Here is a 22,441-nt window from a genome sequence, read left to right as displayed (position 1 = left end):
ACCTCTGCTGAGATCTTTTTAATTTGTTGCTGAGATCAACAGAACAAATAGGCAGAAACAAATAACTTTCTCCACCTTTTCTGCCCTCCTTGCAAGCTTTGGATACTGCAGCACCCGCTGGAGTAGTACTCAATCTTTATTTCTCTGACCTTCTGAGAAACCCTGACCAAAGTGTGCCACAAAAATAAAACAAATGCTTCTCACCTGGAGCATAACTTATCTTCCCACAGCTACACACCTCTCTTTGTGTGCTCTTCCTTTTTCCAAGTCTTATTCCTTTCTTCCTTCTGTGCCTTTGGCTAACAAAAAGAACCCGGTTTCAACAAAATAGAATCTGTGAGGCAGCTATCTCCTAAGTACTCTGATAGCAGCATATCTTAGCCTGGCTCTAAGCAGCTGATAAGGATATGTGGAGAATCCATTTCCCACTTACACTTTAAGCAAAGACCATAAGTAACAGAAGCAGCATGTTTATCTTTGTTGCTCTTTCTTCCTCAGTCTCTAGGCATTTGTCTTGTTTTGCCTCCAAAAAACCTCTTTCATATTCATGAAATAGCAGCAGCAACAGCTTCAGCAGATCAATTTGGCTATCTTGAAAGAGGACAATCAGTGCCACCTTCCTTACAAAGGAAGACTGTCAAAAAGGGGCAGCATCACAAAAAAAAATTTATATACCCAAAGTTGAAAGGGAAGAACAACATCCCTTGTTACTTGAAGTTTCAAAGATTTCAAATATCGGGAGTTTTGTTAGTTTGCAGGGATGTACTGAGCATTCCATAAAGATTTGACCCTCTTGTGTTTATCGTTCTAGTGAAATTAATGCAATAGTTGACATCTCTGGATTGCAGTGGGTGTTTGGGATTTCAACTGCATTTAAACTGGTTTTGTATTGTCAGATGGATGCCTGCAGTTTAGAGTATTCGCTGATATAAAGCAGAACATCATCTTCAGAAGGGAAATTTTGCTTTTGCAACTACTGTCACTGTTTTTTAGTACCAACATGGCATCTCGAACAGCTATAAAGCAGCCATCTGGATTTCCTCAACAGTCTGCCTAACTGTTGTCTAACTAAAATTGCCCTCAAGTCAAAGAAATTTTAACAGCAAAGCAGTCATACAAGAGAGCTATATGATACCATTAACCAAAAGCCTATACTGTCTCCAGTCAAATTAATTAAACACCAAGAGAATCTAAAAGATAATTTGCAGCAGGGTGTCATCTGCTCCTTAAAATCCAAAGCCAATAGCAACAGGGCCAGATTTATTATGTCTCCAAATAATTCCCGTCATTAAAACTCTGTTCCAGGGACTGTAGCCACCCCTGGGAAGTTATCAGTGAGCTTTTCTTTGAGTTTTTTTAAACAAAGACTATTAATCTTTAGCTAGCATACTAATCACATATTTAAGAATTATTGTAATGGCTGCTAAGACTTAAAGATGAAGGATTTAAAATTAAAATCCTCATGCTGATTTTCTTGTCATAGACATTGCAACTTTGACATGCTCTTGACAGTCTCTGTGTGCTTCCTTTTTATTGTCACCTTCCTTTGTATTTTGTGTTATTCTCTAGTTAAAAATATCCACTGTGCAAAGATTTCAACCCCATGTTTCTTCTTTCATTCAACATGTCAGGTTGTGATAGATGTGTATGTTTCTAACCTGAGTCTCGAGGATGTGAAAGATTGAAGCAAATGGCCTTAATTACTTTCTTCCCATCGCAGCCAAAGTTCTAGATTATTCCTAAGATTAGAAATGAAAACTATAAAAATATCATATGATTTAATCTTCTATCTGGTGTTGTGGTTTGAATACATCAGATGAATCTTGTTTTTTCAAAGCACAGTCTGCACAGAGCTAAGATTTGGGAATTCAGTTGAGTAAATCAGCCAAGCACATTGCAAAGAGCCCAAAATGCAAAATCAAAAGAAATTAATGTGCTTGGGCTTAAACAATTATTACCATTTTACATTTTCACCAATATTTTTGCACTGAAAGCCCAGAAGAGAGCTTCAGAATCTAGGACTTTTTTTCCTGGTAGATATCTATTTTCTAATTATTTATAATGAATATCTGAAAAATTCCCTAAAATATGAATTTTATATATTAGGTTTTATTTCTGAGGACCTTCAGGATTCCGTACACTATTTTTTAAAAAAGTTAAAACATCATGTTCTAAATTATATGGGTTTTTTCTTACTATTAATGTCTGCCACTTAAAGCTCTGTATTTCTGCAGAGAGCTCTATATCACAGATTAGAGTAATCATGGGATGTTTTTGCTGGGCTTATGCTCTTTGTAAGCTCCATATGATTTCAATCAGTAGAGTGTTGCATTTGAACCAGTGAATACACATAAAGAATACATATAAGGAATACTGCAGAAGGACTGAGAAGTATTTACATTCGTAACATCTTGGCTTTTTTTTCTCTTACCTTACTGTACTGTTTCTCCTTCAATTTGCTTTTACTATGTTGTTAGTTTGTTCAGTTCCAAGGTTAGCTACCTGGGTACCTTAATGAGTTCAGCATCTGATAGCACAAATAAATGATTTCACTCCCTGACTGCAACAACCAGATACATAAATTTTTACAGTCAAGTGTAACATACGAAAGCACTTTGATTCAGTTCTCCTTTAACATAGTAGATAACACTCACTGCCATAGTAGTCAGTGCTGGACAAGCAAACAGAATATCTTGAAATATAGAGACAAGATTATAAAAATCTGATGTCAAGATTGTAGTTAAGGGTTTCATTGTCTGTTTTTTTTTTTGTTGTTTTGTTTTGTTTTTCTGTGACTATATTTACATAGATAACTTCAAAAGAGCTGAACTGAAGTAATACTGTACTGATGAGTACATTTAAAGTTGGATCAAAAGGCAAAGAATGCCTTGCAAGGGTACCTTTGCCGCCTGAGGACATTAGGTGTCCCCCAAGGAGGAATGCTCAAAAGATATTTTGTCACAGCTGCAACTGTGCGAACAAATGATCTGTGGAATAAAATTACCAGTGTCAGAAATACAAAGACTTCTGTGTAACAAAAAGGAAGCAAACGGCCCAGTTGGGCTTTAGCTACTTTTCTGTTCTCAGGGATATGATTTAGTGGTGGGTTGTTAGAGTTAGGGTAGTATGGTTAGGTTGTGATTGGACTTGATGATCGTGAAGGTCTTTTCCAAGCTGAGTAATTATATGATTCTGTGTTCATTTTATTTAGGTTGACTGATCTGGCAGTACTGCCAGAAGTGTGACTTATTTTATTCTGCACATACCTTGTCATGCTTGTCATACTATTATTTGAAAACCAAACACTCTAAAGAGGAACACTCTGAACAAGATGACTGCAGAACTCTAATGCTAAATTGTACATGTGTTTAGAAAAGAAAATGTTTTTCTGGAAAACCACAGCAGTTTCTTTTTCTCTATTTCTCAATTTTTTGAAGGTACATTAAGATGTCTTTCTTGATCAAGTATATTTGTACGCTGTTTGTTTCTTTTCAGAAAAAAATGTTATTTCTGGTGTTTTCATGTTTCTTCAGAGAAAAACACTAAAAAACTCTAATTGGCTTCCATCGCAAGAAAACATCTCTCTAGAAGAAAATAAATGGTGGCTGCTGTGTCTTTATATCACTTTTATGTTAGTTACATCAGCACAGTGAATGTGTTTGGTTCTCTTTTTTTGAGGGAGTGTATGGTTCCTGTCTGACTATTTTATTCATTATTGTTTATGGTAGAAAAGAAACAAAAAGAGGCAACTGCAAATATTTGATTTGGGGTTTATATTGTGTTTTGTTTCCATTGTTCTGAAATAAGTTGTTTTTGTAATGTTTCCTTTGTCTCCTCCAGTTTTTGTTCTCTTCACCAGCCACAAAAATATATGTTTTTTTTTTTTGAAATTTGGTAAACTGGTGTGAAAGTATCCTCGCTGCTGAGAATTTACACCAGGACCAGACTGATGTCTGTTCTTCCCTTGTACAGGAGTGCAGAGTCTATCAAAGAAAGGGAATTACTAAATGACAAGTAACACAGGTTTGTTTAATGTCTGAGCACTGGCAAGGTCACTTTCAGCAAAGGAAGATAAAAAATTGTGGATGTGTCACCATTTATTCCAATTGAAATAAAACTAACATGTCTGTCACTCTTTGGGCAGAGGAAGAACTTCTTCCTGAGTCCAGCTGGTGTTCACATCCCAAAGCATAAAATTTGATAACATTTTTAATTTTATCGCAACTAATTTAACTGCACCTATCCAATCCTTTTTTCTCTGCCATGACCTTTTCATATCATTATTCTCCCTGCCCTTCAAAGTTCAGATCTTCCTGTTCCAGATTTATGGCCACATAGAAACCTTGTGGCCGAGTGAATTATTGGATAGCACACCAGAATTTTTGTTCATTTCTCTAGAGGAAAAAATGCTTTGGTATAAAAAAAATGGGTCTATTGTTAAGTTTGATCTTCAATTCACTTAATAACAGAAACACCATGAAGTGAATTAAAGCTCTGCTACTTCTACTGATTTATGTAGGGTGAATAACAACATTCCAAGCCAATGAGAATGTTCTAATTACATGGGCACAAATTATCAGTCTTTTTGTGCATCAAAGATCAGAAGCATTAAAAAAATCAGAAGTTCTCAGCGTCATTCTGAGAAACAAAAAATTGTGCTGGACTTTTCTCATTCTGAAGGATAACAGTGAAAATGGAGTTGAAAATCAAATGAGGAACATTTAGGAGATCCTTGGGATATCACTTTAATCACTTAGAGCAAATCCACAGGCACATGCTGGTAAGATAGATAAGACTGATTATCATTGAAGAAGTGGATCACCAAGTGATTTTTCATAGGTCAGTCTGAAAAAAAACTGCAAAAATGTCATCACAGTGAAGAAAAAAACGGTATCACAATTAGAGTAGTAATAAGTTTAAGAAAATTCTGTTCAGTGCAGGCAAGCTCTGAATGGTAGGAGGCAAATTGAAGGGAATTCAGAACAGAGCCAGCTAAAATGATGAGGTGATTCACCTGCAATGAAAGATAAGAGAAAATGTAGACTTCTGAAGACCATGAGCTCAAAGAGAGGTAGGGAAGGTTATTGTGGAGTGCACCAGGAAACAGCTTGAAGCAAACAAATACAAAATATAGATAAGCAAACACAAGGAAACACTTTAACCCTGCTGACAGTGTAGCATTTGACACCAAATTAGCCTCCTCAGGTGACTGGATTTTATTTTAATGAGTTTAGGCAAAGAACGATTTTTAGATTAAGAAAGCGTATAACAAGAGTAAAAATAATGTTTTAATCTTTTTCAGGCAAATTCCTGCCTAACTTAATAATGGGGGGAAAAAAAACACAGTTCACATTCTTCCTCCTGTTTGGCAGGAAGCTTTTCCAAACAGCATTGTGAGTACTTTAAAGGCCTCATCAAGACAGTGGTAGAGGTGGTAAAAAATTCATGTGGTCTCCTGTGTCGTGCTCCTCCCCTAGATTTCCCCGTGTTTCTGTTCCTTTGGAGCTCTGCCAAAGCACACAAGCTGAGTTTGTCTCTCTGCATAAAGACTGAGAGATCCTCAGAAGGTTCCTCTCTCTGCATCTAATGGGTAGCATTTTTCAAGGAGATCTAAATGATTCAGGAGGCTGAGTCCTAACACTCTCTTGAATCACTTTGACACCTTTGAAAAATGTTCTGTTTTCTCAGTGTTCAGTTCCTCCATAGCAGACTCAATGGCCAGCAAAGCTTACAAAGCTTAATATCTAACTGTTTGTTACTCTGACAGAATATATTCCCTCTGTGAATAGGCTTTATCAAGGACTCAGGCTATCTGAACTTCACCAAGGAGCCATCTTACTCTGTGTGGAAGTAGATTTCCATCAGATTTTCACAGGGAGCTGCCTGCAAACCGGACAATTAGAATCATGTGAAAAACAAGAGTATACAACTTTGCCAGAATTACAAGGCAGTTAGAAGCAGTATTTGTTGAAGATCTTCAGTGGGGGGAAATGAGAGAAGGTATTGTTGAACTGGGAATTTACAGCAGCCTGATATTTGACATGGAGTAGACTCTTTCAAGCTGTTGATACAGTTTTTGGTCTGCATTACAGGATCAGTGAGGGTGTCGGCTGAGATCATCAACAATGCACAAGGTGCTGCACTGAAGGGGAACACTGATAGAAATCAGCACCTTGCTATAAAAAAAAAGGTGAGCAAATGATAGAAATATTGGCTTTCGTCACATCTTGGCAGGCTGTCCGCCAAGCACAGCCTCCAGCAAACTCATTCACTTTTACGAGAGAAACTTGACATAGTCAAAGATCAGCCTCTGAGTACCAGAGGAACCCAACTACCTGAGTATGCCCAATGTCAGGGCACAGTGTTTATAGCCACACTCTATGTGCACGTGGTTGGGGCAAGGATTATTTTAGGTTCCTCATTGTCATTATTACTTTCCAGAACAAGTAGTGCACGCTGGCAAGGCTGATCTTCACTTTTCATATGAACAAAGCCACTCAAGTTTTCTATCCATTCAGTTACATCTCCCAAACTCCCTTAGAAGGTGGTCAGATTATCCTCAAAACAAAAGAAACTGTAAACTGGAGTGAAAGTGTGCCAAAGAAACCTGCAGAAGAAGAGGGAGAGGAGTAAGGAGAGGAAGAAGATAAATTGAGATGAATGGCAGCTAGGGTTTGGAAAGGCAGAGGGAATGTCAACTCTGCTATTCTTTTTCTTTTTGCAACATTGAATATTCTGTTGTATGAATCAGAGTCACCTTCACCGTGGTCACTTGGGCATCAGCAAAACTGATGGCCACAGCAGCACTGGGAAACATTTAATCAAGCATCCTCTGAAGCATAGTAATGAATTAATTTGTTGAACACAAAAAATATAAAACCACAGAAATCTGTTCCCTTTTCTATCCTTTCTCTACCCCAGAAGGATTTTAGTATGTGAATTCTCATTGATATTCACTTCACTGTCAAATAGAAGAGTTACATACCTTGGCTGGAAAATATTCAAACGTTTGCATTGCTGTCCCACATCAGTGACTCTGCTTGCAGTCACTTAGCCCATTTGTATGTAAAGCACATACTTTGAAACTGAGGAAATAATGAGCCTGAGAAGTTCCCAAATGCTAGGCCAACACAGTGTGCTCTGACTCCATTCCTTTGGAGTGCTCTATCAATCATTTCTCACCTGACAAATGAAATACGGAGGTTAAGTGCCCCTCTTACATTCCTCTAAATTCAACTCAGTTCCTGGTGTGATGGAGGCATCAAGGAGAAAATAGGAAAGCTGTTCTCAGGGGTGTGTTTAATTGTCAGTGCCTACAGATACAGCCATATATTCCTGACCACTGAAACACTCAACCTCATAGATTTGCAGTAGTTTTTTCCCCACCTATGGGCTGGTACTTGACTGCCTTTCTACAGGAAATATGCCAGTCCTTCCACAGCAATGCTGTGCTGAATGTGCATCTGACTGGGTGTGTTATTCTACAGCTGGTAATGAGATGAGGTCAAAGAAAATCAGGAAAAAAAAGGAAAAAATCTGATTTTGCTTTCGGTCAGTCTCCCTGCTCCTAGAATGTTTCCAACAAAGTCTTCTTCTTGAGGAAAACAGTGAGACACTGACATAAATTTTTTTGCCCTTAAAAGAACTGTATCTCTATCTCAGATGTGTAATCTGTGCTTCCATATATATTTTCAATGTCAAAGAATAGTTTCATTTTTATTATTTACGGTGTATAGAACTCCAAGATAGTAGCTGGGTTTGCTCAATTTTAAACACCAGTAAAGCTAGGTGTCAGCTCCAGTGTGCTTCCACTCTACAGCCCTGGAACAGTGTGCTTCCACTCCACAGTTGCTGGAACAAGAGAAAGTAATCCCTGGATGATAGACAAGAATAACTAAATGGAGAAATGTAGGTAGAAAATGACCAGCTCAAGAGCTAGAAAAACTAAAGAAGGGCTTCAATAGGAATGAAAGTAATAGAGCTGTTCAGAGGTAGATGAGAGAAAAGATGAATAGTCATGTCACATTTTGAGTCAACTTAATGAGACAAAGTGGATGACTCCTAATACATCAGTCTTGCTGACTGACTTCTTTGAAATCAGTGCACAGCTTATTTAGTTGCTCCTCTTGCACGTAGGTTGCTCTATTGAAAAAGATGGCCTAGGTTTTTGAAACAGCCTTATCTCCTACTGAGTCACCATAATAAGTGGTGGTATTGGACACATATTAAATAACAAGATGTTTTCTTGAAACTCTGTTTAGTGCAGTTACAAAAGAAGCAGCAAAAATGCTGTTTCTGCTTCTGTGCTTGGAATGAATTCTCACTCTTTGGGAATGTGGCCCAATAAGTAGGCTGGCCAATTAGAGTTGAAAAATGTCAGAAACACTCAGATCTAAGACTATTCATAAGGAAAAGAGCTTTAGGGTTTTTTCTTCCAATAAAATCCTTGTAGTGAACTTTGTAGAAACAAAGGTGTTCTATTTTGTTTAGGGGAAAATTACCGAACTCTGGTTAACATTTATTGGTCTTGACCAGAATTCAGAATGTCATGAAGCTACCAAGCAGAGAGAAGCCTCACTTGTATAGATTTTTCTTCCTTAGTAAATATTCTCTCTTGTTGCACGTCAGGGTGCATAGGATGTGAACATGTGAGAGCAGAGAAACAGATTATTTCCTTAAAAAAGAGGAATTGAAAACTTACTGATTTCTTCACATTTAGCATGCAAGAACACTTTACAGCTTTAATGAATTACCACTACTAAGTATGCTGCTTCTTAACCTTTCCTTGCATGTGGGGCTACATTCATCTCCTTCACTTGTTATCCTTTCAAAAAAGTTGTCATTAAGCTTCTCACTTGGGTTTTCAAAGTCTGTATGGCTGAGTTTCTGTAGGGCACTTGTTCCAGGCTTGTCCTGATGTACCTTTCAGCCCTTGCCTGTTGTCCATGCCGCTGCTTCTGTTTTCACTGTTACCCACCGTCACGTAGTTGAAGACTTTGCATAAATCTCCTCTAGGCCACCCCTTCTCCAACCCATTTCCTTCCCAGCTTTGCACAGGCAAAAACAAAGATCCAAGCCATAACTTTAGGCCAGGTGTCCTGACAGGAAAACTCTTGCCAAATATATTCAGCAAGTCCGAGCCCTGAACAAACTCAACTGCTCTCCCCAGCAAGGCAGCATGACAGCCATGAACAAGATATTGTACTGTATAGCACCTGCCAAAGGTATCATTATCAAGGAAGATAAACACATAGTTCAGGCAAAAGAGTCTCACATGTTTTTCCACCCTTTGTTAGAGCCAAAATGATGTTTCATTCTTGTTAGCAGAATCTGCTACAGAGAATTTATGTCAGTGTCTCGCTGTTTTCCTCAAGAAGAAGACCTTGTTGGAAACATTCCAGGAGCAGGGAGACTGACCGAAAGCAAAATCAGATTTTATTGCTGAAGATCAGTCACAGCTCTGGTTGCATTTGCTGCTGTAATAAATGGCTTGAGTTTTATCCAGGTTTACAGTGCCAAAGCTGCTCCTTGCTATTTCAAATGACTGCTTCCACTGTTATTGTTCCCATGCAGGTAAGCAGGGTGCTGTGAAAAATGCCAGCATTTCAAACCTGGACTGCTCAGATAGTGCACATTACTGCTTGAGGGTCTTCTTATTGTCTGTCTTTTCAACCAGTTGGCTATGAGCTCTTCTTCCCATCCATAAAAAGCAGGTGGTGTACATACACCTGCACGGAGCAATTCAGCAACCACTTCCATGCCTTCCCTTTGTGCTGTTGCAGCTGCTGTGGTTATTATCGTGGCAAATCCTGACAGCTCTGTTCAAGGGACTGACCTGAGCCATCTCAGCTTCAGTAAATCCATCTGTATGAGGATTAATTTTATAAACATGAGGTTAGCATACTGTTGTCAAATTCTTTGTGTCAGTAGAGCATTGCTGAGCTGTTCTTGGTGTACTTTAACTGACCCACAGGTTTCTCTACATCACAATTCACAGTGAGAAGGGGCATCTTTGGATCAGGAACTGCTGACTTTTGGTGAAGAGAAAAATATAATTAGTAGGTTTACCCAGTGATAATATACTTCTTTAGGCATTTTCATCAGGCCTGTGTGACAGGCATGATCCCAAGCTAGTGAACTTTTAGTCTAAGTACTACTATTAGGTGCATTTTTCCTTGTGCAACGGTGCAACAGCACTAGGCAGCATCATGCCACGTAGGGCTGACACTTTGGCTCCTGCCAGAGGAGCTGGAGGGCTAACAAACACGTCAGGATGAATGCTGGATGCTGCAGCAGCACAGCCTGGCTCTCTGGAGATGCACACTGGTGGGCCTGTGGTTACCCACAGGGAAGTACTAAGGCACAAGGACCAAGTTCCATACTGCCCAGCGATGAGTTCAGCACCATGCAGACCTGGAACCCAATGACACCATTTCTTCAAATGCCTTTTTTTGTTAAAATTTCAGCCCTAAGAGAGGTGTATTTGTATCACTTTGTTGCATATATATCATTTTGTTGCATGGTAGCTGAGGTGCTCCCAGGATGCAGAAGAACAAGATCTGTGGGGCTGAGCCATGGGCTGCTCTTGGCTGTGCCATTTTCTCACTCCTTGCTCCAGTTTTTCCTTGATCAGAATGATAAAAAATTGTTTTGTTTGTAGCCAGCAAATGATGTGCTAACTGCAGCTGAACGACAGACATTTCTTCTTCCCTTTCTAGGGCCATGCAGAGGATGGGAGCTAGAGGCACATATTTCATCCACGTTTTCATCATGTTCAATTTGGAATTTCATTCCTCCTTGCAGAATTTTTCTGGCAGCCAGCATATGGTGCTGTAGTACCTCACAACTCGGCTGCTGTACGGGCTGCCTGGCAAAGCTGCTGCTGCTACGGCTGTCAGACACACTGTTTCTGCCCTTTAGCGTTAGGTTGTTTTAAAAACCTGACAGGCTGTCACCCAACAGCTGGTCTTTACACAGGTGCCAGAAAATTAACCTCCAGGGGGAGCCTCATCTTCACCAATGATTCTGTAACAAGCAACAGTTTAAAGCAACAAGACCCCATAGAGGGAGAGCTGCAGAGATGGATTGAGCATAGCCTGGGGCACGTGTGCAACACATCAGTGGTCACCAGCTTAAAGCAAACTTATCAGTCCTGATCTTGCTTAATTAAAACCCCAGTGTTGCAACTGTGTATTTACCCACATTATAACGTACAGTAATTAGGGCGCATAGCAGAAATGCTGGTATGTCTTTTTCCAATCAGAGCCTTGATTAGCATTACACAAACTTAGCAAGTATCATTGAGACTCCAGGACATGGAGGCATGGAACCAATCTGCAAGGAGTTCATAGAATAGAATCATAAAATCATTTGAGTTGAAAGAGACTTTTAAAGGCCATCTGGTCCCACTCCCCTGCATTCAACAGGGACCAGAGCCCCATCCAGCCTGACCTTGGATGTCTCCAGGGAATGAGACACCATCACCTCTCTGGAAACCTGAGCCAGTGCCTCACTGCTAGGTAGCAACTCACTGACCCTAAGTGAGTCAGCCTCATTGCAGGAATCTTCATGTACCCCAAGGCAGTGCAGAAATGAGTTAATTAGTTAATTATGCATTGCACTCCATTCTGACCACCAAGGAATGAAAAATCCTGAATACTGTTAATTAAGATTCTAATAAATATATGTTTTTGTAACTCCTTCAGCCTGTCTGGTAAACCAAGTTAACTAGTTAGAAGAAGAAAATAGCTCCTGTTCCTTCGTATCAGGGTCATCTTCAATTCTGTGTCTGTGTCATGATATAGGAGTGCATCTTCTTTGACCTAGTTTTATCACTGTCACAGGAGGTGTCATCATCACCCATAGCAATGGCTGCTTCCTTTAGCAATAGTTATGGCAAAGTGCCTCAGGGATTTGCTTTGAAAATGAAGTTGGAGTTTGAAAAACAAAACCAATTTATGCTCTCCTGCATACTCCCAGATTGAGAGCATTGTTATGAGATCACCCATAAGAGTTAGGAAACAGATCATTAGAGTAATTCACTCGAGATGGTTATGCCAAAGCTAATTCACTTTTCAGCCAAGTAATAAGATCCCATAGGGTCATTACTTCTTTGCTACATCACCAAAAATAATGAGATTCATTTTTCTCAGATTATGTGGAAATATACACTGTCTCTTATCATCCTCAGCTGAGTGGAAATGACTGCACAAGTTCCTTTCTTGAGATTTGCCGAAGGTGAAAAATCTTCATTTAAGATGTGAGATTTGAAGCATTAATACAAGAGGTTCAGATTGTCTTTTCCTGACAGCTGTGTCTTTTATCACCAGCAAGATGTATAGAGGAATGAGCAACTGTGATAATAAGATTTCTTGTATATTCTGAAGAAAAAAAAAAGGTATTTCTCAGAATCATTAATAATGGGATAACAGGATGCTCAGATGAAAATTGATTTTCACCATGTGTAATATAATTAAGTATGTTTTACTTATGTGCTTTACAAGCACTATCTCAAAACATGAATCAAGGCAGAAAGACCGTAACTTACTTGAAGGGTCTATCAGTTTAGGAAGGTGATTTGTTATGCTCTTGGTAATGATGCATGTGCAGGTGGTAATTCAGTTTCACCCATAGCAAAGTTCACTATTTCAGCAGAAATCCCATCATATAATAGATGTGTTAGGGCATATAGCTGAACAAAGACTTTCTCATAATCGTTTCAGGGACTTGTGCTAGCATAAACAAGAAGCTTTGGAGTTTTAGCTGATGGGACAGAAGATACAGTCATTTCATTCAGCTGGCTGCTGAACTTACTTTTTATCTATTTCTCCACTTTGCTGACCTTCTCTCTTTGTTTGCCCTCTCAGCTCCTATATTTACCTGAAAGGATGGACTTGCAAAACTCCCCTTGACTTTCACACAGCACCTCAGTGAAAAATTGGGAATTACTGGGAGAGAGGCACCACAGCAGCATTTATGCATTTACTCAAAGACTTATCTGAGGTGGAGGATGAAATAAATGCCGTATATTTCACCTTATGCAAGTACACGGGGCAACTTGTAATTTGAAGATATGATTTTCCCTGCCTTGTTCCTCACAGCAGGCTCACAGTAACACTTGCTAAGCTTATATTGGTTCATTGCTCACAAGTCTCAAGCTTACAGACACCTTGCAGCCTTGTCACATCTACCAGGTGTCTCACTGTCAGGCTACAGCCAGATCTCTAGTGCTACAGTTTTCTGCTGACAAGGTTTTGACAGTATTTCTGTTATAATCCCCTTGCATTTCAAATCAATTTGCAAGTCTTTATACAGAACACATTTAGTTGAACTGTGGAGCAGTTAGTAGCTGATTAGCTCCCTTCCAGCGCCATCTCTTCGAAGATGCTTAAATTATATTAGTCTAGCTACTGTGTGATTATTTTATTTGCCAGCACTGATTAGCTGATTCACTGAAAATGAAGAAACTGAAAAGTGCTGACATTTTCACTTCAGAAACATATCTGCTAAGTAATGTTTTTTTCTCATAATGACACCATTTTTTTATACCATTTCATATTGTGTGGTACCCAGGAACTGACAATTCAGCCTAAATGTGTATATAGTCTGAAATGAGTATTTATTTATGTCAGAGAAGTATCCTGAAATTCCAATCGGTAGGATTCCATTTTCACTTAAAACAGAAAGAGAAGATCATAGTGCAGAAAACACAGCCAACCCCTCTGTCCTTACAATCAAATAGGAATGGTGCAGGCTGTGAAAATAAATGAAAATACATAGAAGTTGTGTGTTTTGTCCAGCAAGGTCATAGCTCACATGTGGACAAAATCTTAGTTTCCTGGCTTTTATTTATTCTTAGTGTTTCAAGGTCTAGACCTGGGGCACAGCGGGCAGAAAGGCCACTGAAGGAGAAGCAATGAGAGCAACAGTGAAAATCAGAACTGCCTGAACAAAGGGAGGTGGTTTTACAGCCGTGGACTCGGGATACTCTTGTGAGGCTCCTCAGATGACCTTGCCCCCTCTCTGCCCACATGGGGAACCAAATTGTTGCTCTGGGAGGACCCTGTGGGTCCTGCACTCACCAAACCACATGATGCTGTATTAGCACGTGCTCAGAAGACTGGTAAATGATGTGTAATAATCTCTTCATTTCTGCTGTGGGCCCTGCAGGAGGAGTTCTCAAGGACAAGTACACATGGACACTACTATTGCTTGCTAGTAGCACTTTTAAAGGGCCTCCTTTTTACCCCTCAAATACCTAAAAGTTGCCTTCCTGTAATAGAAATCCGGGAGAAAAGCAGCTGGCAGCTCAGACCCCTTTGGGACAACCCATCACATTCCCAGAGAACACTACCTCTATTCATGCAGCTCAGCCTGCTCTTTCCGGCACTAATGACAAGCGTTTGTGCACCCAAGATTCCCATTAGCAGCAAGAAAACCTTATGCAAATTCCACTCCCATAGACATTTTTGTGACAGATTCGTGTTGCATGAGATTGCAGAAAAGGAGATCTGCATTTGAATGGCAAGTCTCCCCTGTGGTAAGTTTGCAAAGTCCTACAGATTTTCAGTATGGCTGTATCAGCTTGTGCTGGTTAAGAAGCATATTGTTTCCCTTTGCTTGGTACATTTCCTAGCCTAGACAATAGCTGAACATAAAATACACTCCTTGTATGTCATCTTAATTAGAAGTGACTAATTTAATAAACACACCATAATTAATGTCTATTATACCATGAAAGACCTTATTTCCACAAACTGGATAGATCTTTGTTTCTCCTGTTACTGTAGCAGCCTGATTGTATTTGATCAATGCAATAAAAGGTACAGTAGTATTATATTGTTTGCAGGCCTTCACTGGGAACCTTAATTGCCTATTTACTAGTGCTCAGTGCATTGGGCATGGGCATCCTTAACCAGAGTATTCAGCACAGTGTCTCAGCAGGGGTTTACACGATGTTCCAGTCTGAGGCCATTTTTCCACTCAGTTCTGAATTCAGATGATTCTTTGAAGTGAGAGGAAAGAATAGAAAGAACAGTAAGTACAGAGAGCTTGCAGTGCACTGAGGCCATTCAACCTTCCCCGCAGAAGGGCAAAGAAAGGTCTTTGTTTACAAATGCTTTCCAGTTTTGACCCGTGCTTTCAGAATAACTAAATTTGGACAATGCACAATGTGAGCAAAGCCACAAGGTGATGAGCCCAAATTCCTGTAGGGCTTATAAACCCTATCAGCAGCCTGTAGGTGTGGGATGTCTGAGGTAGTAGCTGGGACTACCGTTTTGAACTTTCAATTCTGGATTTTTCTCCAGATAGGACAGTACTGCTGTAGATCAAACTCAGTACAATGATTTCTTCTAAACTTTGTATCTGTGAAATCCAGTATCAATGGAGCAATGGAAAACCTGTTAGGAAATCCCCTTTCAAAGGCTGTGTTTCCTTGAAGAGTGAACTTCAGCTCTGTGATGCTGAACCTTTCTTTTAACAGAAAGATCTTGCAATAGACTCAGAATTTGGTCACACTTAAGGCCTGATTCTCATTTAAACTAGAGAAAAGAATGAATAGCTCTGCTGAAAATGAGGAAATGTCATTAACATAAATATACTTAAAGAATCAGATCTTGCTGTCTCCCAGTATTCCACCTCAATGAAAATGGTTCAAGTACACTACTGTCAGGAATGAAACATAGAACTAGAGTAAGATGAGAAACTCATTTTCAGTTGTTGAGATAAATGCAGTTGTGCTATTCAAGCAAATAATGAAGCATGTCCAAAGACTTCACAGTGAAGAAGTGCATTATACTAATGGATAATACAACTGAACGTAGTGAAGTATAAAAGGAATAAATATCCAGGTAAAAAATAATAAATAAAAAATAGTCACCCCAAGTGTTATTTTTTCAGCTAAAATAAATAAATAAATAAATAAATAAATAAATAAATAAATAAGCAAATATTTAAACATATATATAAATATTAATACTGTGGAAAAGCAAATATCCGAAGTTGTAAGTGCTAACACAGTCTGGATTCAGATAGCTCACTTGACTGTTAATTGTCTTAATTTCCAAAAGTATGATGATGTCTTTCACTATTTAAGGACAGCTTCTTTGCTGAACCTTGGCTGGATGTTCTTGGATGCATTCCTATCTTTTTTTGCTCACTTTAGGTATGCTCAATTTAGGATATCTTTGTATATTAGTAACAATTTATCATTAATATGTATAAGAAGGACATTTTGACATTTTTAATAGCATATAATAATAATCTCTAATGCCATTGTTATCCTTGTAGACATAGAACACAGCCTCAGATCTTGATTTTTATCAAGAGTTCCTACCACACTATCTGAGGCTCTATGCTTTCTTATAAATTTCTCAAAGCAGCATCAGAACCAGAATGGCTGTTAAAAATACTGCCAGTAATTTCAATGCAATTATGAATAAACTCTTTGTGAAATAATCTATTTACACCAAGCATGTGTTTGCAGTGCTCTGTATCTCCAAAGCAACTTCAGGTCTGATCAAAAACCACATAGTAAGGAAGCTTCTAATTTCTGTATGGACGTGGCATCTGTTTGATTCCATTTTCTAATCCATTTTCCCCTAGAGATAATAGCAAAAGTTGTATTAAATGCAATAGAATTAGATTTGGTCTTTTAAGTTTGTATGCCTTTTTATTAGAAGTTGTGAGGGCATGCTGTGGGAAAGACTTGTGGTAGGATATCACAAGAGTGTAAGATCCAAACCCCTTAAAGGATGCTATGAACAAAAGACAAATCCACTAAAACATGTCATAACTGAGTCATTCCTTTCACCAGTGAAGTCAGCTGACCCTTGTTATTCAATGTATTTCATGTTTTCTCACCTAAATGCACATACTTAACTTTGCAGCTATAGCTCGCTGTGTAGCAGAAATCCCATCAGAACTGAAATCTCAGTACCAGTCACCTGTTTCATTTATTTCTTGCTGTGAGCCTAATGAGAAAACAGCCAGAGCTACCTCTAGAAACTAAGAGGAAAAATAGCACTTTTCAAGAGTTATCAGGAAATTCAAACACTTTTGAACGTGGGAGCCAGGATGACCAGTTCAACTATCATGAAATATCATTAATAAATAATCACCTCATTCTCTGTGTGATGAGTTGAGGTTCTGTGTGTCAGAGCCACAGGAAGAAAACAGTGGAAATGGGCAGAAAACTTAGCCAAGGCCTGATGAAGAGAATTCAAGCTTGTCTAATGGTTTCAATGGAAATTGCAACGCGACACTTTTATGTCCTCTTTCCCTTGTGAACCAAATTCTCTCAGAATGCCCAAATAAAGTATGCCCTTAAGGTTTTTTACTAATTCCAAAATACACAGAACTGGTATCTTAAAGAGGAATAGTGCCACAAATGATAATCTTGACAGGAATGTCTGATGTATTCCAGTCTCATTTTTTCACCACCCTCTCTCATGTCTGAGTGCCTTTCATGTTAAGCCAACACCACAGCTATACCAATAAGAATGGCAATATTTCAGTAGTTTTAATAGTCAGAAGTATGTCAAATCACTTCTTTTTCCATGCCAATTTGGGATCAGAATGTGTATGTGTTTGTTTTGTTTTGTTTTGTTTGTTTTGTTTTGTTTTAAATGCTGTCAAAGAGTTATGTTATTACCCAGTTTTTTGCTAGTGATGTGGAGAGCCATTTTCATAGTTCCCACATGGGAAACCTTTCTCATTTCCTAATAATGCCATTGTTTCCATGTCAGCAGGCTAAGAATCATTGACCTTGATCAACGGCCAACTTACTGGTTAATCTAAAAGCACAAAGAAAGACTTTCAGTTCTGCAGAATGCTCAGAATCACATTAGCAATAAGAGCTAGGATCTGTCTAATTAGACAGCATGAGGAAGTTCAGCGATGACATTATTATTTTTTTTTTTAATGTCTATGTCAAATGGCAAAGCAGATATAAAAAGTCAGGCGATTGCATTTGCCAGAAAAAAATATCTTATGACAAAAGGCATAATTAGCTATTCAGCTGCAAAGAAGAAGGAGTATATCTGAGAATGGGAATCCTCATGAAATCCCAGTCTGGCACTGCTCTCAGGCAGAGCAAGCTGTGTGGTCAGCTATGTAATTCAGAGATCATTATGCTCTGCTGTTACAAGACTGGCGGGCGATCAAATAACCCTATTGCTCCTCCCTTGCCTGCAATTTCACCTCAGCTAGCATGAAGTATTTCCTCTTTGCCCTTGTTACCTAAACTTTTGAGTCAGTAACAACTGGCATTCATCTGGGGAGGCTTCTTGCATCCCAGCTTCAAGGCACCATTTGGTTGTATTTCCACACACACTTCCCTTCAACCTGTGATGCACAGCTGCAGATGCATTCTGTCTTCACTAAAGCACTGAATCCATTCTGCAAACTCTTAGGTTTGGTGCCACAGACTCCTGAATACATGTAAAGATTCCTCTTTAGTACTGAACCAGGATGCAGTTAACACATCTTTGCTGAGCTGTGTAGATTTGAACTTACCTGTCAGGTTTCTAGGGAAGATTTATATTTCTTACCTTTGATTAAGTTTAAGAAGAAAGAAATTGCTCAAAGACGAAGTAAAAAACCTGGCCTGAATTATTTTGAGGCCTTTTATCATGTCTTTCTAGATAGTTTCTGATCCAGTAGGCTGCAGCCTCTAACACATAATCGGTGCTGAGTGGTACTTGATCACATTAGAATGACCAAACTACAGGGAGGGATAAGGACTTTTTACACTTGTGTCACACAGGAACAAAGCAAATAACATTTTTATTTCACTTTCACATGCTGTAGGATGTCAGGCCTTGCTTCATTTTGGGACTTTCAGTGAAAGAACTGAGCACAGAGGTAATGGTGTCTCAGTGGGAGATTGTCTCAGTGAAAGATGAATAAAAACTGACAGCAGACACCAGGGTGTATATCAGGGAGTCCAAGTGAGAGCTGTGATTGTGTGGAGATGAGGAAGGGGATGAGTTTTCTTTGTTCCCAGAAGCATTTTGTGTAGCCTGTCCTAAGACTCAGTCCCAGTAGTTCATCTCTATTCCTGGGACCATTAGAGGTATTCTGAGAATTTCCCCTAGCAGCTCTTCCATCAACACGCTCCATTAGATCTGGCGGAGTATCACTGCTGTCTGCTTCAAAAAAAAAAAAAGTTGAAAATATACTGGAGTTGATACATTTGTCAATGAATAAACAGGAAAATGCAAAAAAGATACTTGAGGTGAAGAGAGGTCCTACCTTCACCTGGGAACATCAGAGCACTGGGGTATCCTGGGGCATACTCACTAAAACAAGATTTTTCTTGTGCTACCAGAGCATTGCTGTGCTAACTGGTCTTGATGTAGCTGCCATGTGCCATTTCCTTCATTTTCCAAAGAAAATGAAAAGGTTTCTGGGAGGGACATAGATCAGAGTCATGCCCTGAACAGAAAACAAGTCCTGTCCTTCACCCTGAGTGGCTGAAGAGACAAATTCCATGCAGAGTTTGCCATGCTTCTATTATAGTATACGATATATTTAGTTTCTACTTCATCTAGTATCTCACTGCCAATTTCCATCATGGTGACATGAAAGTCAAGTCCCCAGACAGAGAATCTGGAAGCAATCTTTAAAAAGTAACAGTACTGTAAGTGATCGTGATGAAATTTTCTTTCTTTCTTTCCTTCTTTTTTCTTTTTGAAGGGATGCAGTTTCCATCCAGGAATTAGAATGTGCATTTAAAGTCCTCCTTAAGCATTCTGCTGCTTAGGGCAGGAAGGTCTCATGGTCCTCCCTTCCATGTGAAGGGCAGTGTAGGTTTTCAGTCCAGGTCTGCTGCTGAATACTTTTGTGCTCCTGCAGTCCTGCTCAGGGTCAGTCCCACAAGGAATGCAGTTCCCTCCAACTCCCTCCAACAACTTTGATTCTTCAGTCTCACACTGCACAGTCGTGAGCCTATCATCCCGCACTCTTGGCAGGGTTGGGCATCTAAAACCGAGGCTTGGAAATCTGAGTTCAATCCCAGGCTTCACCCATTGATCCTCCCAGATGCCTTGCAGACATCTCAACATGTGCTTGTGCTGTGTTTGGCATGCGTGAATCTCACTCTCTGCCTTGATGCCTCTTGAAAACACAGTGATAAACTTATACATAAAGTGCTTATTATTTCAAACTTTAGAGTCATCATAATTGACAGCTGATTTTCGACTGCTCTGTCCTCTCATTATAGGCAGATTTTGAGGTAAAAGAATGGATTTTCAAGCATTCAAACTGCAATTAATTTCTTAAAGCAAAATGGCTCATTTGACTTGCACAGGTCAAAGTCACATACAAAACAATAACAATCTGCTTTTTGAGGTGTCTTGTATTTTTGACAGCCTTAGCCCTCAGCCTTTGATTAGATAAAGGCCTTAATATTGCATTACAGCTGAATTACCTACATTATGGCAGCTGCTTGTTGCAATTGTGTTGACATGAGTAGCTTCTTGTGTGAATGTATTCTGGTCTTTCTAATCTCTTTAGCATCAGCAGCAGGACATTTTATTTGCAATTGATTTTTAAATTTAGGAGTAATTGAAGTTTAAGCGCAGTTACCTTCTTAGAACAAGGACAGGTTGATACTGTTTAAATCCTAATTATGCACTGATTAAAAGTGATTGCATTGCCAAAGTGAACAGGAGCTATAATTTGTTTCATTCTTAAAGGCTCAGCATAGAGAATTAATTGTATTTCCAGGAAAACAGATCAACATAAAGAGGAAGCAATTAAGATTTCATTGCTGAATCATAAATTTCCTTGCAATCTTTGGATGGTAGACGAGGTAGACCTAACATTGAAAGCAGATCTTGATGACAGCAGGGAGAAGCCATTTCCTAGTTTTGATATTTGATGGTACAAGCTTTGCTTGCAGTCAGTTATGATGAATTTTGGTTAAATGCATAAGGTAAAAATGGGTTTGCTTTCACTTGGGAACATTCAGTTTTGCAGTGTTCTGTTGTTTGCTTTCCTTTCAAATTTAATAATGAAATGACAGCCTGCAAATTATTCTCATATAATAAGTAGGATAAACAAAACCAGTCACACTTTTTGTATGAGAAGGAGTCATTTCATAAACACCATAAGAAATTAGAAAGCACAAGAGGGAAACCAGAGCAGAAAAGTACGTTTCTACATTAATGACAGTGAAAACCTGGGGTCTAAACAGGTTAGACCTGGGAGTTCTGGATCTGAGTTTTGTGGCTGTCACAAGCAATGTTTGAGTAAGGTCTGAATGATCCCAGGTTTAGGGAAACACTTAATAGAGACCTGCATCTGCTCAGTGTTACTTTTATTACTTCTTCATATGCAGGATATGTCTGTACAGTGGGCTCTGCTGTTGTTTCTGATCTTTCAGTGATGGAATATCAGGATTCCCCAAGATGTGTACAGAAAATTAATGCCACCCTTGTGCTGGAATTTTGAAGTTTATTTTAATTTTGATTATAGTTGTTTTTTGTTTTTTCTCTTTATCTGGAACAGTGTTTTTCTTATTACCTAACAGCCTGCTAACAGGACAAATCTCAGTTGCAGACAACAGGACTACAAAACTGAAGTTGCCACTGTGCTTTTAGGATCATATGAACCACTTGGTGCTGTACACACAAAGCAGCTAAAATAACCAGAAGCAGAGAAGTTGGTGAACAAGGGGTGATGCCATCTCTGAGACACAGAGTTATAACAGAGCAAGCTGACATTATAAAGTGGCTGGAGAAACCGTGTACTTCCTTCAGCAGTAGAGGAGCTTTAAGTGGTATGTGTAACTCTCGATTGCTTTGGCTTTCTCATTGTGGTTTCCTGCATGCTTTATTCAGACACAATGCCAGTTGAATACCACAGCAGCCCACCAAAGGTGTTGTTATTTTGAATTTCAGCAATCCTCCATCATTTTCGAGCAGAGTCTGCAAGCTGCGGAAGCAAACCGGTGCTGTGATTGCTGTCTGAAGGAGTATCCTTTGGTAGCTATTGATTCAATTGATTTCATTCTGTAGAATGGGTTGGAAAGGGCTGAGCTTTGTCTTCTGTCACAAGGATTGGGAATTAAATCATTCTGTTGCCTTGGGCTCTGATCCTGTTAACTCCGCAGCCTGCAGGCAAACATGGGGCATGGTGCCTGGCACAGTGGTGATCTGTGTTGTCATTCAGAAGATGAAACTGTGCGACATTCACTAGGAGCCAACTGAAAAGTCACTGGAGGCACCTTGTGGCCTTTTCTTTTGATGAATAAACAGATTTTACTGGAAAAGGAGAGAGTTGCCCAGTGCACCAGCTCAACTCTGCTTTTTCATATCACTGCTTGGTTGCTGAGGTTGGTCCCTGGCACAGGGCTCTCGAATTTTCGTCAGACTCCTAAGAATCCCTCCAGTATTTCAGTGAGAGCATTTAGGATACTAAGATATATGTGGTTTGC

At 39.3% G+C, this 22,441-nt stretch overlaps 1 long non-coding RNA gene across 3 annotated transcripts in view; it reads left to right on the top strand.

The window, feature by feature from the left end:
• The window catches only part of LOC109368854 (uncharacterized), a 225,057-nt gene that overhangs the window by 137,684 nt on the left and 64,932 nt on the right, over positions 1-22,441 (top strand). For 2 of the 3 annotated variants that reach the window (XR_014884714.1, XR_014884715.1), the window contains 3 exons: positions 6,093-6,190; positions 21,514-21,784; positions 21,906-21,989. This is a non-coding gene — a long non-coding RNA (uncharacterized LOC109368854). The remainder of the gene's footprint in view (positions 1-6,092; positions 6,191-21,513; positions 21,785-21,905; positions 21,990-22,441) is intronic. The other variant, XR_014884716.1, reaches the window with a different exon arrangement.

This window comes from Meleagris gallopavo, chromosome 8 (genome assembly GCF_905368555.1).
Source record: "Meleagris gallopavo chromosome 8, MGAL_WU_HG_1.1, whole genome shotgun sequence".
Classification (NCBI taxonomy): domain Eukaryota; kingdom Metazoa; phylum Chordata; class Aves; order Galliformes; family Phasianidae; genus Meleagris; species Meleagris gallopavo.
Note: the sequence above shows the minus strand (reverse complement) of the source record. Positions and strands in the feature narration are given on the sequence as shown.